This window comes from Sorex fumeus, unplaced genomic scaffold (assembly GCF_029834395.1).
Source record: "Sorex fumeus unplaced genomic scaffold, SorFum_2.1 ptg000024l, whole genome shotgun sequence".
In the NCBI taxonomy this organism is placed as follows: domain Eukaryota; kingdom Metazoa; phylum Chordata; class Mammalia; order Eulipotyphla; family Soricidae; genus Sorex; species Sorex fumeus.
In genome coordinates, this window is record NW_026606081.1 from 48,577,231 (window position 1) to 48,595,643 (window position 18,413).

The 18,413-nt window shown below is 43.9% G+C and overlaps 1 protein-coding gene across 6 annotated transcripts in view; it reads left to right on the forward strand.

Moving 5' to 3' along the window:
• TENM3 (teneurin transmembrane protein 3) overlaps positions 1–18,413 on the forward strand; it is a 1,336,193-nt gene that overhangs the window by 1,239,049 nt on the left and 78,731 nt on the right. The gene's annotated exons all lie outside the window — the stretch shown is intronic.

The window sequence follows — 18,413 nt, forward strand, 5'->3', positions numbered from 1 at the left end:
TTCCTCTCTGCCTCACTGTAGGCGCATTGGGCTGAGAGAGACAATGCATTCAGGAGAAGTGGAAGGGAAATCCATGGCTTATTTGTATTGTTTTCACAAGGGGGCCATGAACATCCTCTTCTTAGTCTTGAAAACCCGCAGGTCCAACTTCCTAGCACCCTGAACTCAGTGGCCTCCTAACACAGTTACTCTCTTAACTTTCTCAAAATCATTTGCTAGGTACATCATCTGTGTCTTAGGAAAATGATTTGTAAAGTGTATTATTATCCCAGGCATATTTTGAATTTGCTCATTTAAATTACAGTGGCTTGTGCCAGGGTAGATTTTTTAAATAGGCACCTATAAAATGCCTCGGACTACTCTTCTGGTTTGTTAAGTCTCATTTCTCTTGCTAAATTCACTTGGAACTTTTTTTTGAACAGTTTATAGAGACTCATGATATGTGAATAAAAGCCAATCTGGGTATCTGTCGAATAGGTACGGTGCTGTTTTATGAAAAGCCTGCAACTGTGCCTTTTACTGAGATGCTATGGTTTCTTTCTCAATTTGGTATATCTCATTGATTTTCATCTTTTTAAATATCACTTAGGACTCTGTTTCTGCCAAAACCTAGTCTATCGGAGGGTTTAAAGCTCAATTGACTGGAGATACAATTTAACCAGAAATAAAGATTGAAAAAAGGCTGCTTTCAGTTCTTGCCAAGTTCATCGTATGCCTTTTATTGAGAAGGTTAGAACGCTGGGGGCAGTGCAGCAGGATGCAAGAAATAATGCTACTCAACAGTATTAGCAAGGAAGGGGAAGATTATAACAAGTGTGAGATTATAAATATGTCACATTCATATTTCCCAAAACAGAAACCAGGGAACTCTAGAGCACCGCCAGCCTGCACATGTTCATCGCGGGTCTTTTTTTTTTTTTAAATACCCAGGATCCTTATTTCCCTGATGGAGTCAGTAGTAAGAAGAGTGGTGTTCAGTTTCACCAGCGAGGGAGGAGTCTCATCTCAGTTTTACAGAACAGAATTATTCCTTCCCACAATGCTAAGCCAGAGCTTCGCCAGGGCCATTTCTCTTGCGTCTTTGACACTAGTCTTTTTTCATCTTAAAACAGTTCTTTCTAGGCCAGAGAGCTGGAGGACAAAGGTTAAGATGCCTACCTTGTACACAGCTGACCCTGGCTTGCTCCCCGCCACTGCATATGGTCCCCTGAGCACTCTCAGGAGTGACTCCTGAGCAGAGAGCTAGGAGTACGCCCTAAGCACCACTGGAGATGGCCCCAACAAACAGTTCTTTTCCATCTTCTTGATTTTGTTTTATTTGGGTGGGAGGGTGTTGGGACCACACCTGGCAGTGCTCCTGGTTTACTCCGGACTCTGAGCTCAGAGATCACTCCTGGTGATGGCAGGAAGACCATATGGAGTGCCGGGGAGTGAACCCGGGTCAGCCACCTGCAAGACAAATGCCTTACCCTGCTATTCTAGCTCACCAGCTCCCCTTTCTGGCGTGAGTTTTTCTTTAGGTTATCTTTCTTTTGATGATGATTTTTTTAAATTTATTTTTAATTGAACCACCATGAGACAGTTACAAATCATCAAGTTTCAGTCATGCAATGTTCCAACACCCATCCCTCCGCCAATGTACATTTCCCATCACCAATATCCCTCATATCCCTCCTGCTACACACCACCCACTGCCCTTACCCCCAACCCCGCCTGCCTCTAAGGCAGGCGCTTTTCTTCTTTGTCTCTCTTTTTCTCTTCATTGGGGCATTATGGTTTGCAATGGAGGTACTGAGAGGCCATCATGTTTGGTCCTTTACCTACTTTGAGCACACATCTCCCATCCAGAGCGATACCTTCCTGTTTTTAAAGCACAAGTTAGACTATGGCGTCAGTCTATACAGAAGTCATGGCTTGATTCCCCTTTTCCTCTTTTTCATGAGGTCTGAGGAGCTATGCCAGGGATTGAGCTGGGATGGCCCCATGAGTGGTTAGGGCCTTAACCCTTGTCTCGTCTCCCCAGCCTTACCTTTTGCTGTTGAAGCACACATGGTTGATGATGATATGACAAGAGTCAATCTTTTTCCGATCGCCCCTGCTCCTCACAATTCCCTGACCCTCGCCTCTGACTGAGTGCTTCTTCAGTGAAGTTGGAAAACAGCTATCTGAAAGATGGCTATTGTTTCTGGGATGTAACAGACATATGCCTTGGATAAATTAAGGAGCAGCCAAAGGAAGTCCATAAATATGAATACTCTGCCAGCTGCATTTCCATTAAGCCCTGTTGGGTGAATGAAATTAGTAAATAATTATGTTGGTGGGTAAGCCACTATATCCAAATACAATGTAATGCCTTTCTTTAGCAACAGAGCTTCCCCTTTTTTCCTATACACTAAATTCATGGGTTTTTTTTTTAGGGTAATCTACATTGCAGATTGACCCAATTTGCATGAAAACTACCCCTCCTAGTTCTGATTTGTCAACACCTCTTTTTTTTTTTTAGAAAAAAGTCTTTAATATTAAGCATGGGTGGGTAAGACCATCTGCTTCCGGAGTTTGCCTGCAGCTCCAGCTCTTAACGCATGAGACAGGTTACAGCTGTTTAATTGTTATGGCGCTGAATGATTATCATTCTATCCAGAATTAATATTTATATATGTATGCATAGAAAGCATGTGGTTAAACATAAGTGATCTAATTGTGAATTAATGGCATTAGGTATTCATTAATTAATCCCCACATGAACAATCAAGTGTAAAATAAAGCTTTTCACAGACGCTGCAACGCTTGACTCTTCACTGGAGCTCCCAGTTGTGACTGTTATGTACGTGAGTGATCCATTCCAGATGCATTGGGATGGATGTGCAAGGAGGAAAAGACACCTTAGAGCTGCCATAAAAAGCAAGGAGAAGGGGCTGGAGCAATAGTACAGTGGGTAGGGTCTTGCCTTGAAAGCTGCCAACCCAGATTCGATTCCCAGCATCCCATATGGTCCCCCCACGCACCCTAGGAAGAGCCAGAAGTAACCACTGAGCATTTCTGGGTATCCCCCCAAATCAAAAAGAAAAGAAACACTAATTTTTTTTTTAAAAAGTGAAGAGAATGCAGGGCTGGAGCGATAGCACAGCAGGGATGGCCTTTGCCTTGCACACAGTTAACAGGGCTTGACTCCCAGCATCCCATATGGCCCCCCGAGCATCGCCAGGAGTAATTCCTGAGTGCAGAGCCAGGAGTAACCCCTGAGCATAACCAGGTATGACCCCCCCCCCACGAAAAAAGTGAAGAGAATGGGCTGGAAGGATAGTACAGCAGGTACAGGTAGGGTACTTGCTTTGCACGCAGCCGATCTGAATGCAGTCCCAGCAACATGTATGGTTCCCCAGGCCCACCAGAAGTGATTCCTAAACACAGAGCCAGAAGTAATCCTGAGCACTGCTGAGTTAAACTCCCCCCCACCAAAATAAAAAAAAAGCAAAGAGAAGGGGCTAGAGAGTACATCTCTCACTAGTAGAGCACTAGCCTAGAGTATGACCAGCCTGAGTTTGACCCCCAACCCAGCACCCTCAGTGGTCCCCTGGACCCTGCCAGGAGTGACCTCTGAGCACAGAGCCAGGGGTAAGCCCTGAGCATCGACAGGGGATGACCCCAAAACAAAAAAGCAAAGAAAAAATTATCTGTGCGGTTATTGCAATTATCCTCATTCTTTTCCTGCTCCCCAAAACATTCTCCTCTGAACTCTGACCCAGGTAGTGAAAAATCCACAGAGCTAAAACTCAGCTGTGTGATTCAGTTGATTCTCCCCACAGCACCCAACTGCCAGCTGTGGGGAAAGCTGTTTCACAGGGGAGCAGATTTTCCGGTGCACTTAGGAACTTATATCTCTCGTTAGCAATAAATATCCCATCAACATCTGCTCAGTGCCTTTCAGAATGAAAACGAGAATGGAAAAATCTTAACACAGTTGCAGTAGAACAAAAGAGATGTAGTCGAAATGTGGTATTGAATTGTCTTCATTTCCAAGTCTCAACTAAAAAAATTAGTAGTATTTCCAAATTTATGAGCCAATGACACGGGTGTTCGTTTAAAAAATTTTAATTCACCTTGCTCAAATTACACGGTCTATGAGAGAGCACAAGATATAGGAGAGAATTTTGCCTTGATTCCAAACTGTTAGATGAGAATTGATGAGATCTTGTCCAAACCCACCAGCAGAGGGTTTATGTGTGACGTGAATAATGAAAATTCCAGACCCTGATGTGCCCACTTTGGGAACAAGCCAGTTCAGATCAAAACTATTCGTTCCCAGCACAAGTATTATATCTGGAGGGGATGGCGTTTGAGGGGGCTTATCTTGGCATTATGAGTGCCCGGGAGACTGTTGACCTATAAAATTAAATCATTAGCAGCTCCAAGACTCTTTTGCCTGAGATCAGAATTCTTCCTTTCTTCATCATCTCTTCCGACATACCACTTACTTCATGAACTTGTCCTTCTTACCCTCTCTTTATTAATAAGACTAACAATGAGTTTTTAACTCTGCTAAGCCACCGTGCAAAATGCTCTGCATCTCTTGTATGCTTTTGATCTTCACAACAGCCTCATCAGGTAGAAAGAACAAAGATTTCCATTGAAGGGACCAGAGAGGTTGCATAATTTTTCTGAGGATGTACAGTCGGTTGGCTATAGAACCAGAACCCTGTAATCCCTGCGTGCTATTCTCATGCTTTTGAGCACCATACCAGGCTAAATCATACATGTTTCGTTTCCTTTTATTGAGTCAAACAACCCAGAGTTGTTCCAGGGATCTTGTGGTGCTGGGAATTGAGCTCAGGTCTTCTGCGTGCAAAGCCTTTGTTTGTCCCTTGGAGCCATCTCTCTGGCCATCTTAAATTTTTTTTAATGAATTTAACTGACTTACCATTGATATCAGGCTGGAGCAATAGCACAGTGGTAGGGTATTTGCCTTGCATGCGGCTGGCCCAGCAAACCCTGGTTCGATTCCTCCGCCCCTCTTGGGGAGCCCGGCAAGCTACGGAGAGTATCTCACCCGCACAGCAAAGCCTGGAAAGCTACCTGTGATGTATTCGATATGCCAAACACAGTAACAAGTCTTATAATGGAGATGTTACTGGGTCCACTCGAGCAAATCGATGAACAACGGAGAACAGTGCTACAGTACTACCATTGATATCATGATACTGTGAAATTCCCAGAGCATAACTTCCTACACCTGTGTGTATGTTGGGTTTCCCCGCATGCACATCCAGCGGTCCAAACCCACCAGCCTCATCTGCCATCCCTCTGTTGCCTTCTCTGCCACAGCTTTCATAAAACGTTAAGTTAGTGCTTCATTCTGTTTCACCAGTTCACTTGCTTTGGTTATTTATACTCCATGTAGGACGGAAACTCTGCTTATGGACTTTCACTTGGCTTATTTCACTTAGCATCATCACCTCAAGTTCCATTTGTGCTGTCCCACAAAAGCACCTTTTCAACCTCACAACGTCCTGTTAAGTGCTAGCTACTGCTTGTTCATGGAGCCTTCCATGGATGGACCATGGTTCATTCTCTCTTTTTGGCTACTAGGAAAAATGTTGCCAGGCTACGAGCCCAGATATTCCTTTGAATTATCCTCTGGATGTGGAGTGTTATTGCTGGGTCATAAAATGGAATGTCCACTTTCATTTGACTAAGTGACCTCCCTAGAGGCCTCTCAGCTGCGTTCCCACTCACGATGACCCAGAGTTCCTTTCACTTCACACCATCACCGACTCTTATTTGAGTGTCAGTCTATTTGAAACAGATCCCCTCACCACAATCAGATACTAAGAGTGGTTCTGCCGAGCTTTTTCCTAATGAGAGGTAATATTGAGTATATTTTCATGTGCCTATGAATCTTCTTTGGAAAAGAGTCAATTCAGGTATTTTAGCTTTTATTGTAGCACTGTAGCACTGCCCTCCTGTTGTTCATCGATTTGCTCGAGTGGGTCTGGTAACGTCTCCATTGTGAGACTTGTTGTTACTGTGTTTGGCATATCAAATATGCCACGGGGAGTTTGCCAGGCTTTGCCATGTGGGCGAGATACTCTCCGTAGCTTGCCGGGCTCTCCAAGAGGGGTGGAGGAATTGAACCCAGGTCGGCTGGGCCGGCCGCATGCAAGGCAAATGCCCTACCACTGTGCTATCACTCCAGCCCTAGCTATTATTATTAATTATTATTACAAAGTTGTTCATAATTGGGTTTTGGTCATATACAATTCCAACACTTGTTCCTTCACCAGTGTTTCCCCCCACTAATTTCCCCAGTTTCCCTCCCAACACCCCCCACCAGCCTGTATGACAGGCACTTTTCTTCTCTCTCTCTCTCTCTCTCTTTCTCTCTCTCTCGCTCTTGCTCTTGCTCTCGCTCTCACTCTCTTGCTCGCTCACTCTCTGTCTCTCACTCTCTGTCTTCCCCCCCGCCTTCTTTCTCTTTCCTTTGGGGCACTATGGTTTGCAATACAGGTACTGGAAGGTTCTTATGTATGACCCTTTACCTACTTTCAGCACCCAGTTCTTGCCCCGAATGATCATTTCCGACTCCCAGTGTGGTAGTGCTCCCTTCTCTACCTATCTTGGCTAGTTTTCATTAGGATTGCTTTATTGTTGTTGCCGCACTGCATGGGTTCTGCTGTGTATTGTGTCTATCCACCCCTTTATCACCCTGTGATGTGCATATGGCTTTTTCCAATCAGCAGGTTCCTTTTTTGGCTTTGTATCCGTTTCCTTCATGGTGTGCGTGTCATCCCAACTGTTTCTTTGCTCTGTTTCCCTTGGCCATGATAGTTGGGTCCTCAAATAGGTCTCTGAGCTTAAAGCCTGTGGGTGGAAGCAATAGAGCAGCGGGTGGGTGTTTGCCTTGCAGACAACCTACTGGGGTTGGATCCCTGGCACCCCATATGGTGCCTCAAGCCTGCCAATAGTGATCCCGGAGCTCAGAGCCAGAAATAAGCCCTGAGCACTGCTGGGTATGGCCCAGAAACCAAATGAACAAAGGCTGGGAGCACATCACCCATTTTTCTTTATACATACAGCTTCTGGCCTTAGGCTTAAGTCTTCATTTAATTTTTAGTTAATTTTCATGTATGGTTGCAAATATGATCTCACTCCTTCCTCCCTTCCTCCCTCCCTCCTTCTTCTTCCTCCTTTCCTTCCACCCTCTTTTAGGCTCTTTCATGTTTCTGTAATAGTGGTTTGTAATTTCATCTTGTCCATTTCTGACTCATAATTAGTGTTTTGTGTTTGTTAATTCTTGGTGAGCCAATACGGGGGCTGAGCCAATAGCCCTTCATTTTAATTCTTCAGTTTTGATTCTTTTGTTCCTTCTACTGTTTTTTGGCTTCATTTGATCTTATTTTCCGGTTCCTGTAGCTGTCCTGTTTGATTGTTTGAGACCTTCTCCCCCCTCTGATGTGGACTGTCTTGCGGTGGACCTTCCACTTTCAACCCCCACTACGAGTGGAGACCCCCATCTCCTCATTTTTTGCTGATAATCTGAAGGCGTTTTTTATTTTTCCCTTGATCATTTTGCTTACCCCAAAATTATTCACATACGTGCTGTTGATCCACCACACTTGAATTTATTTTCCAGTTTTCTTTTTGTGGTAGACTTCTAGCTTCAGACCATTGTGGTCAGAAAATGCTTATTATGATTTTGTTTCATGTCCCCCAGCATGTGATTTATCCTAGTTGAAGATCTCTGTGAAATTCAGAAAAATATAGATACCTCTCTTTGGGGCTGGGGCCTTCTGGGGCCTTCTGAATGTCTCCTTTACACCTATCAGATCAGTTAATTTATATAAAGCCATTATTTGTTAACTTCCTGTGTATGTGATAAATCATATGTGATAATATATGATATATGTCCTTTGTTGGTGGTGATAGGTTGAAGCCCTCTATCATGATTGTGTTGTTGCTTATATTTCACTCAATTTCTGTTAATAACATAAAAAAAGCTCTCACCTTGTAGATTCTCAATACATCATTCCACTATCTCCAAGACTGTAGAGTTTCTGCAGGGAATTTTGGCAATAACCTGGTGAGGTTTCCTTTGTATGTTGCATATTTTCTCTAACAAACATTATTATTTTTTATTGGCAATGTTTGTTAATTTCATAATTAGGTGTTCTATCCAAGTTTTATTATTTTTGTTGTTTTTGCATTTACATTTGAGTGTCCCGTCAGCTTCCTGGTATCCTGCAGTTTGTTCTCTCCTAAGTTTCAGAAGTTTCTGGCTTTGGTTCTTTGTAGAAATAGAAGAAATTCTATTTTCTTCTTTCTTGCCTCATCTTACAATATACCCATTATCCTTACATTTCTTCTTCGGAATAGGCTTGCAACTGTAGGGCAAGTTTCTGTAGCCAGGGACTATTCCAGCTTGGCTCAGAACACTAGCCCCTGGATCAACAAGAAGGAGTGTGGGGCTGGTGGTAAGAGAACTTTTGCCTGACAGTGTGACCACTAAAATTGCTAGAGTTCAGAGACTACATATAGGCAGCTGTGCTCAGAGAAAACCCTTGCTCGAATCCTGTCCTGTCTCTCCCCTCTCCGTCTGCTCACAGTGATGCATCTCTCTGTTGGGGAACAGTTTTCCCCCAACATACAGACACATTGCACACCGGGTCTGGGCAGATGTGGGATGAAGGATAATGGGTGCATGGAGAAACACCTTCCAGGAGCAGCTGATGGCTATTCACCTTATTGACAAATACACATATATTTTATAGATGGTCTCGGCTTACAGAAAGGTCCAGTCAGAGAAAGTTGGGCATTATTGGCCTAACACCTCTCCAACTCTGCTTTGTCCCAATCCAATCCCAATCGAGGGCTAGTTGCTGCAGTTAGGATGACTTGCTAATCATACGTGAGAGTTTCTGTGTCTTGGGCTCATGTGACTAAGAGATCAAGTGAAGCTCAAGGCTGAACACCTGGTACTGGCTGACACCTTGTACTTACCAGCTCTGCCCAGATACTCTCTCTTGCAGGGCTTTGCTTCTGGGCCACTTTGCAAGATTGGGTCTTATCTGCTTCAGTGCCTGTCACCATGCTCCACATCTCCCACTCTGCTGAGCTCATACCTGAAGCTTTAACCCCCCTTTCTCTTCCAACACCATAAGCGTCACTTACTGATAATGACTGATACAAGTTGCATGAGTGGTGCCTTGTTGGGTTTACAGTGTAGTTTTTTTTTTTCTCTGATTCGCATTTTCCCTGAAAAGTTGCTTTTCTGAAGTCATGTCTTTTGCTGTCCCTCTCCACGACTTTCTACTTGTACTTGCATGTATGTATAGAGTAGGGCCGGTGAGAGGAAAAAATGTCTCTGACAAATATATACCTATTATGAAAAATCGAATTGTCCTAGAAATATGTTGTAGACATAGCGTCAGTGAGTCTGTGAGGTAAATTGTCCCTTTTCACTCCGTAATATTTGAATATAGCTGATAATCAGAGCCATCATTTCAGCAAAACAAGTTTCACACTTGTAACAACCAAAAAAAAAACAAGCTGAGAAAAGGTCCCTTTATATAATAAAGGATTTAAGGAAATTGTTGACTTTGGGTTGAGAATTCTACACATTGCCTCCCAGATTTTTTATTTCCTTTTCTGTTTCTGACATTAGTTGAAGGGCTGCAGTGTTCAGACAGTAGCCACTGAAGTAGAAACAGGTAAATGACTTGTAGAATCGTCAAACTAGTACTTTCTAATGAAGAAAAACACAGAAATGTGTTATTCCCAGAGCACAGATAGTGAACATATGTGCACATCACTCCCCACAAATAAAGAAAAATCATTTTCTTTTCAGTTTACCTTTGAAAAGAGCCATTTTTCTGTGACTTGCCCAAAATATACTACAGTTTATACTAGGTGAATTATAAGGATTATTCAACTTTGCTGATTTTTTTTTAATTTGGGGGACACAACTGGCTGTGCTCAGGGCTTCCTCCTGGCTCTGCACTCAGGGATCACTCCCGGCAGTGCTCAACGAACCATATGGATGCCAGGGATCGAACCTCGGTCCACTGCATGCAAAGCAAATACCCTCCCCATTGTATTTTCGCTGCAGCCCTTTTCCTCATATTTTATAAGAAAGCTGACAAAGAGGAGCTAGTGATAGGACTGTGGGCAAGGCACTTGCTTTGCACAGGGCAGGCTGAGTACAATATCCAGCACCCCATCTGGTCCCCTGAGCCCTGTCAGGAGCCATCTGTAAGCACAGAGCGGGAGTAATCCCTGAGCACTGCCAGGTATGTCCAGAAAACAGGAATGAAGGGAGGGAGGGAAGAGGAAAGCTCAGTCTATTTCACTTATTTACTAGTTAATATCAGCTTTTCTTAAATATTAAATTTCCTGAACAGACAAAAGTCACGATGCTTATGGGGAATCATGCACGTTAATATTAACCAGAGATGAGTGTATCTACTTGTTTTTTTCTTGTCTTTGGACTTGTTAGTACTATGTAGAATTCACCCTGGAAGCTATGAGAAGCAAGTTCATCGTATCAAACCCTCCAAGATTCAATTCAAATAGTCACTTAGTATAAACAATACTGGCGCCACTGTTTTTTATTAATGTTCAAAGTTGTGTGTGGGACCCGAGAGAGAGCTCCCCAGGACAAGTGTATGTTGCATGCAGAAGTAACCCCATCTCTGGGGAACCCTGAGCCCCACTGCTCAGAGTGATTCCCCACCCCAAGCATAGAACTTAAGAAGCCCAAGCGGTGTTGATTGTGACTCCCAAGCAAAGTAAGTTGTCTGAAGAGTTTAGCTTCCTATCTAAGGCCACTAAAATCTATACCATAGCGGAGGAAATCCTAGGAAAGTTCATTTTCGCTTACATCCTTTGGTGAACTTGAAGCAGGGAGTAAACACCAGGGTCTCTGTATACTGGCAGAACTGGTTTGTGACCCAGTAGACGTATCACTCCCAACAGCCACCATGCATGCACCACGTGTGTTCACCTCTGTCCGGGAGGGGCCCCTTTCTTCCATGTGTCTCTCCACAAAGCCTGAAATCCCAGGTGGCAAGAAATGTCAGATTCATTCCTTCCACTTGTCTGCATAAAGCTCTATAGCCTGAAATGCCTCTTTCAACAGTGTTGACTTCATAAAATTTTACTTATTTCAAAACATCTTTTTCATAGGATCTAGATTGGAGTGGGGTTAGGTGGTTGAGTGAAATCTGGGGGAAAAAATATTATTTCACTCTGTTGGAATGTTTTGCTATAAATTATGATTCGAACTGAAGTGTGGTATTTTGCCTGGATAGGAACATGCAAGGAGCAATCAATTTGTTCAGATACTTTTTATACCAACGTCCCAAACTAGAAAAAGAATAAAATATATACACTTTGAGCAATTTATTTGAAGCAGGTTTAAAAAAAATAATAATAAAGTGTTGCCAACATTGGGAGTGGCAGAAACTCCCAGAGCATACATAAACTCATACACGCACACACAAACTGATTTTTCTTAACTTGCACAGTCTCACTCGTCACGTCTCTAAAATAAGATAAAATATTTGCAAGGTTTTTATCCTGGATCTTCTAATGTGAATTCTGCAGTGAGGGAGAACCTGTTTTCAAAAGCCTGAGTAAATTGTTTTACGGTGTTTAAAATGATATCTCTGTCCCGGCCCTTTATGACAGAGAAATCAGTAATAAAACAGTACAGTGAGTACCAATTAAGGAACATTGAATCAATGGTATGCAGCACGGGGCTGATTGAGACAGTTGCTGATTGGAATAAATGGATTTAATATGTACATATTTGCAGACTGTAGCTTTTCTGTCATGCTCCAGAAACTGGTACATGAATAATCTAAGAATGATACCTACTTACAACTTTAATGAGATACTAATGCCGACCATTTTTTAAAGTCGGTGTTATAAAGTGTTCCGAAACCCACAATGCTAAATAAAACTCAGTCCTTCTCTCCCAGGATTTTGCAGGCATGGCCATCTTTTCAATCTGATGTGCTCATCTGATTGAATTTCACTCTTTCCTGAAGACGAGCCCCTAAGATTTTATTGTTGTAATTAAACTGAGAAATATTTCCGGCATTCTGAGTTCAGTTATTTGCCTACGTCTCTGCTATTCCCAGGAGTCTGTTCAGTAGCCCTGTGAAAAGACTGTAATATTTAATATGCAGCAGCCCTGCCGGTGTTGGCAGCAGAAACAATGGGGAAAGTCTGTAACTATCCACCTCAGCACCTCTGAGTACACAGTCAGACTCTTTGTAATTTTTCCTGGTGTGCCACCCTCGGTCTCTGTCACCCACTTGGTTTGTCCTGTCACCTCTTGGTATCTCTGAGAATCAGTTTATCAGCAAAAGGAAAGCATATTTGCAATTAATCCTCATCCCAGTGGCTTCCAGGTATCCCAGTCTCTCTAACACAGTCACCTTCTCCCTCTGACCTCATTCATTTATGCAGTTATTGGGGGCCACACCCAGCAGTACTCAGGGATTACTCCTGACTTTGTGCTCAGCGATCATTCTTGGCCAGGCTCGAGGGACAGGGGATTGAACAAGGGTCAGCCATATGCAAGGCCACCACTGTCCAATCTCTCCAGCCCTCTGGTCTTAATGAGCTGCCCTCTTGGGCACTGCTTCTGAGTAGATCCAGTCTAGCCTTTGGACCTCTATAAACTGCTTTGGTATCAGGTCTTTTGCAATCCACTGGCTTTCCTTTTTTCTGAGGAATAGATAACTGCCTCCCTGGGTAGCTTGCCAGTTGGTTTCCCAAACTTTGGGTTTTTAGAAAAGATGAGCCCTGTTCCTTATTGTAAAACTTATCTTGAGCTTAAAGGTAAGTTCCTGTGGGGCTTGGCTATCCAGTTCATATTTTCAGTGAGTTTGGGTTGACTCTTGTTTATCGCTTCCTTTTTTCAACTGTCAGTGTTGAATTGGGTATTTCCACATTTCTTCTACCTTAACTGGAGGAAGTTCGTGGACCTATCCAAAACCCCAGGATGGTTTTGTCTGCCTTCCCAGGGGCTCACGGGGCTGGGCCTCCTAAATTGTCTTTTTTTCATTCCATCTGGGAACTTTGACCCCAGAGTACTTGGTGGCAAATCTAGCTGTGCCCCTGGCGAGCATTTTGACCTTGAGAATGGTTCTTTAATTTCCTGTGCTCCCATATCTTTGTGAACTTTGGGGCCATCATAATAGTGTGCCTGCCTCCCCCACCCCAGGGTGGTGGAAATGAAATCAGCTCCTCCATATGAAATGCTTAGGCTTCTCATCAGCACAAATGAATGGCCAGTGATAGTTCTTGCTAATACTGCTCAATTCAGGTAGGATGGATGAGCCAGGGGGGAGAGGGCAGAAGAACAGATGGAGGGAAATAAGGGCTCGGGAGGTACCAGGACATCATTCCCCACAAAGCCACCTTTGGGTTATTCATCAAGTATCAACAAAGGCAGCAGACATGTGGTGGCCAGTTCCTCCAGGAGAAGTAACTGTCCTAATTTGATTGAGAAAGTCCTGAGACTTCCACACTAGCCAGGCACTGCGGGGATGCACCTGACAGAGACGTGGACATTTCTCCTGGGGAGGATGGGACAGGAAGTCCCGCCCATCTGCATGTCACTTAAAGCGTGTTTCCATAGGGGCATCTTTGCTACTTGGGAGGGTTCTGTCCCAGCTGGTTCTTACATAGTCTCCTCCCCCTACCCTCTGCCTGGGACCCATCCTCTTCTGGGAGCATTTAGAGGCAACAGGAAGGAACCAAGTCACTAGGGAATGCAGGGAGGATGGTTCATAGTCTGCAGAGAATTTCCAGATAGTTCCACCCTCCTCTCAGTTTGGGGTTAAGAAGATTCCAGATGACTCTTTATGAGCAGGGTCCCTCCTGAGGACTGGGTGGGGGGCCTTGAAATTCAAATATTTTGGTTTGGTTTTGGTTTGGGGGCTACATCGGGTGGTGCTTAGGGCTTACTCCTGGCTCACTATGCAGAAATCACTGCTGGTGGTGCTGGGGGAACCATATGTAATGCTGGGGGTCAAACAAGGGTTGGCTTCATGCAGGGCAAGCGCTTTAACCCCTGTGATAATCTCTCCAGCTCCTAGACCCAGGCACTAAGGGGTATAAAAAAGAGCCCATCATCTTGGGCCCACTATTGTGTTCTCCAAACCACAGAAGGGAGCTTTGGTGGATGTTGGAGAGAGAAGGAATTCTTTATGGAGCTGTGCGTAGGGACACAGAACTCAGCAGTTGCTTGTGTGATGGTGGAGGTTTGTAGGCCAACAGATGCTAACAGTGTCATGGAAATGAAATCAGCTCCTCTGTAGGAAACTCTTAGGTGCGTCATCCACAGCCAGTGCTGTTCCTACGTGCAGAAGTTCACTGAGACCTGGCCCCACCAGACCCACCAGTATTCCCAGTGCCTCGCTCGTTTGGGCTTGCCCCAAGCTATTTATCCCGGCTGCTTCGGTAACAGCGGGGAATCTTTGTGTACCTGAGGTGAGATGCCACAATTCACCTGGCAGTTACAAAACACACACCTGCCTCCAGCCATCCCTGGCCTGGGCACCTTTCCCGTTCCTTTGTTGGGGAGCTGTGGGGAGAAGGCACCCCAACCTGCCCAGTGGTTCTGGGGACAGAAGTTTGCTTCCAGTCATGAGGTCAGGAATGGTTGACACTGTGTCACTTTCTTCAGCTACCTCTGCAGAAAAACACTGTGGGGTTTTGTGCTGGTCTCTAAATCTCCAGGACTCTCTATGATGTCCCAGTAGTTAAAAGCCAGCTTTCCAGCCAGATAGGGGCATTCCCAAATCTCTTTGGCCTACTGTCCCCTTGCTTTAAAAAAATAAAAAACACTTCAGTGCCCCTGGAAATGTACCTTCTTTTAGGGGAATAAACAGAAAGCATCTCCAATTTTCCACCCAGGCTACTGCTATACCCTGCTTTCCAGGGTTTAGCATTTCTCAGGCAGGGCCATCACACCCTGGAAGGGGTCCCAGGATAACCCAGGGGTCATAGGTGAAAATAGTATTATCAGGGCATCCACAGCATAACCCTAGAAGACCAGCTTGTGGGACAGGGCTGCAGGAGAGAACCTGGTTGGAAAAAGGTTGAGAAACTGGTACAGACATCTTGCTTCTTAGAACTCTGGCCTGTGGTGCTGGAGCAATAGGACAGCGGAGAGGGCATTTGTTTTGCACTTGGCTGACCCAGGTTTGATCCCTGGTATCCCATAGGGCCCCCCCAGTACTGCCAGGAGTGATTCCTGAGTGCTGAACCAGAAGTACCCCCTGAGCAACGCTCAGGTGTGACCCAAAAATTTAAAATAAAGACCTCTGGCCTGCAACCCCTACAGAACACATTACTGTGAGGGTGGCAGAAATATTTTTGTGATACTTTATGTTTTATTATCAGTAAATGTTTCATCAGTATATATATTCAGTATATATACATTTTTCAGATCTAGATTTGATCCCCAGCATCACATGCTTCTCTGAGCCCAGCCAGGAGTGACCCCTGAGCACAGAGATGGGAATAATACGATCCACTGTACTATCTGTCTGGACCCTGAAAATTCAGTAAAACTAGAGCATTTTCCTCATACTAGATAATCTGTTTTGAAAAGACTTCCCATTAATTATTTGGTGGTGTGTTTTTTTTCCCCTGACATTTGTCTACCATTTTTCTTCTCTAAAACAAATACAGAACTTCTGGGTAGAACTCAAATGACTTAACCTTCAGTGTCAGAGCACACACATTTGTTTCCAGAATGTTTTTTTGGCAACTTGGTGCATGTTTCAGCAATGGTGAGGGCTACAAGTCTTTAAAGATCCGGGTCTGTGATTTTTCCCATGATTTTTCCTCATGGTGTCCTGCCCATAATTGCCTGCAGGAGCTGATTTACCCACATCTTAGCAGTTGCAGTGATTATGTTTTGTAATGATTTGTACCTCATCTCTCAAGATCATCTGTTCCCTGCTCCATGATTAAAAAATAGACTCTGAGATGGGCAACTCTGCCAGTAATTTTACTCTGCCAGGCCAAGGATCCTGGGGCTTGCTTCCAGACCCTTTCTCTCCAAGATCAGTGACCACCCGATCATCTGCCGTGAAACAAGATGCAAAGGGGAAACTTTGGGATTTTTTTCACAGTGCAGATGTTATTCTTGGGCTTGGTTTCTCATTTTTGCCTAACTGGTATTGAATATTTTCACTATTGTAAATGTTATGTTTGTTTTGATCTGCTGTATGGTTTAACTCTTTTCTGATTTCCATTCCCTTTCTGATGCTCTCTTGACCAATTGACAAATCAACCTCTCCCCAGGCCACTGTTTGGCATAATTGATCATAAGCTAAAATAAGAGGATTGACAGCATCAGAGACAATGTCATCCTCTTTTAAAACAGCTCACCGTGATCAGATTAAATTCATTTCTCATTTGTTGGGGTCATAATGAAAGTGGATTTGATGTGAACTCAAAGGCTTCTTCTCTCTGACACTGGTGGTGTTTGTTTTTATCACTGAAGAATTTCTTGTCCAACTTGAATCAGAAATTCCTGGATTTTCAGTGGCATTTTATGCTCAAAACACTAGTAGGGGAATGAGGAGACTCAGTCCAATTCTGTCATGTTAAGATTTATCTTAGAAATTCTGTGGATGTGTGTAACAATATACATTTATGTTAACACAGTGGGATAATTATTTTTATTGTAATTTTTGGAGCTGTCTCAAAGACTGTTTCTTCTTCACCTCAATTCCCCCAATCAAGATTCTGCCATTAGCTCATCACACATTTTTTCGACACTATTCAGAAGACTCCCATGGTAAAATGAAGGCTCTTTCTCCATCCACAGTACAGATGCGTCCAAACCATGTGTGGTTTTATTCATGCCCACGACAGGCGTAAGTGGTACCATTGGAATTTAAACCACCTACCATGAATTCTGCTATCGCTTGTGTCCTTCATGAAAAAAGAGTCAACATAAGCATCTTCGAAAAAAAGTTCTAGGGGCTGTAGAGACAGTTTGGTGGGTCAGGTGCTTATCTGGCACAAGGCTGACCTGGATATCTTAGAACATTGTCATTTCTCAGTTTCTCTGTTTTTCACATATTACACGGAAGGATGTGTTAGTATGCCAGTTTTTTCTTTTCTATTTCTTACATTAGGGTAAGCAAATGCTTTTGTGTTTCATTATCCAAATACTTATGCTTAATTAAATGACTTGTATAATGACTGTCACTGTCACTGTTCTCCCGTTGTTCATCGATTTACTCGAGCAGGCACCAGTAACGTTTCACAAGAAATTGTGAGCCTTGTTACTGTTTTTGGCTGACCTGGGTTCATCCCCCTGAGCACAGAGCCAGAAATTACCCTGAGCTTCGCCAGGTGTGGCCCAAACACAATTTTTTAAAGGAGGAGCAGCTTTAGATCATTAAAGCTGTATGGATTTTGATCCAGCCATGAGATTCAAGGCTTAGGAAGACTTAGGTGGCAGGATGTGACCTCTATTTCGGAGATGACGGTAGCCTAATTGTGGCCTCATGAAAGAGCAGGAAGGACAGAGGAGGACTCATCTGCCTCCTGACTTTTCCTGAAACACTTTTGGGAGCCCCAAAGCCTTCCCCATATGGCTTTTGGGAAGAAGCTGGAGCTTAGAGCCGTCACCCTTCCTAATGGCCTCTGCTGATATAGCACTGTGTATTGTACACACAGCTGGGAACTTCAGTTCCTGGTGGTTGACAGAACACACACTCGCCTTTTCCCTAATGTTCAGAATTTGTGCTTCCCGAGTCCACGCTTTCTTCCTTTTATTCATTCTTCCTTTAGCTCTGTCATGAATCACAGAAGTGTGATCCATTGTCTGTACACAAGCAACCAAGAGAGAAGATGAATGAAACAGGATTTCTGTGGGTTGATCTCTCACGGGAGAGAAAGTTCCAGAACATACATTCCAAAACACTCCTGCTGGGGCTTCTGTATTGTCGTTTTTGCTCTGGTGTCCCCTCTGAAACTAGGTTCTCAAAAACAAACTTTTAGTTTATTTTTTTTCTCATCCTGCCAGGAAAAATCAAAGCTTGCGTATTTGTAGATCTCCTGGCAGGGACCGGCCAACGTTTTTTTTAGCTGATGATCAAGAACAGATTCCCTTTGTTCGGCTTAGCTAGTAGAGAGAGATTCTGAGGTGGGGAGGGAATTAGAGCGGGTGAGTGAGTCCCAGACAAAAGGAGAAAGGCAGAGCGTGGGTTTACCTGCAGACCTCTCTGGAAAATGCTGACTATCCCAACCGCCGTGACGCCCCTTGCTCAAATGTGCCCAGATCGCAATTTTTTGCAAAGCTGTAAAGTGCATTTCTGTCATGTGGTGTGAGTTTCATGTCAGGTGCAGCGATTTGCATGTAAATTCTGAAAATTTTC